The following is a 972-nucleotide window of genomic DNA, read 5'->3' as shown; positions in this document are numbered from 1 at the left end:
GATGTCATAAACTAGCAATGCCCCAGCAGCACCTCTGTAGTAAGATCTTGTAATAGACCTGAATGATTCTTGACCAGCCTGATATTAACTATGATTAATAGAGATCATTTGTATCCACTAAATTAAGAAAACAAATTGTTACATGATAAATCGATGATGTATTTGACTTAATCCAAATCTGATACTTTAAACAGCTACAGGCAATGAAGGCTTGTTCTAGAATTTCAGATTGTAAAGCCATAACTCATACAAGAAAAAGGCACAAGAACATTAAGACGAACCGTGTCCCAAATCTGCAACTTGATGGGCTTGTTGTCAATTGTGATCATTCTAGCTCCGAATTCAACACCAATGGTTAAATCATGCACCGGTTGAAATCGCTTGTCGGTGAACTGCAGAAGAAGGCAGGATTTCCCCACACCTGCAAATATACTCACATTATGAGTTTTTACGTATTCTTCACTTATCCTAGAGTCGAATAAATAAGATCAATTGCCTCTATCTCTTGCATATCAAACAACTCCCAACAATGCTGTCTGAAAGCCATGATGTTCTCCAAGCTCCCACGGCAGACTATGACCGTATCTATTACAATGTGAACTTCTAGAGAGACTGGATCCAACCATAGTCATGATGCCAAATAGCACAAAATTCACGGAGAATATTAAAATAAAAAACGAATCTTAAAACATATCAAACTTTTCATCTCAGATATCAAATTAAGATGAATTTCCTATTACTTCTTGTGCAAGAAAAGATATGAGAAAACACCATAATAACATGCAACAAATAATACCTCAAGTCAACAAATTATAAATAACAAAACAAGCAATGAAAACAACACAGACAATGCAAAAAAATTAAAAAAAAGTGATTTTTAACATGGATATATAACCAACAAATCGTTAATAATTAGCAAGCTTTGACAAAAATAAGAATTTACCGGTATCTCCGATGATAATGTACTTGAAG

At 34.3% G+C, this 972-nt stretch overlaps 1 long non-coding RNA gene across 1 annotated transcript; it reads right to left on the bottom strand.

The window, feature by feature from the left end:
* LOC140966299 (uncharacterized) lies at window positions 1-972 on the bottom strand. Its single transcript, XR_012173310.1, has 3 exons — window positions 944-972; window positions 282-421; window positions 1-78 (listed from the first exon to the last, which is right to left on the bottom strand). It is a non-coding gene; the product is annotated as an uncharacterized lncRNA (long non-coding RNA).

Source organism: Primulina huaijiensis, unplaced genomic scaffold, assembly GCF_012295235.1.
Source record: "Primulina huaijiensis isolate GDHJ02 unplaced genomic scaffold, ASM1229523v2 scaffold204469, whole genome shotgun sequence".
In the NCBI taxonomy this organism is placed as follows: Eukaryota; Viridiplantae; Streptophyta; class Magnoliopsida; order Lamiales; family Gesneriaceae; genus Primulina; species Primulina huaijiensis.
This window is presented reverse-complemented; position numbering and strand designations above follow the sequence as displayed.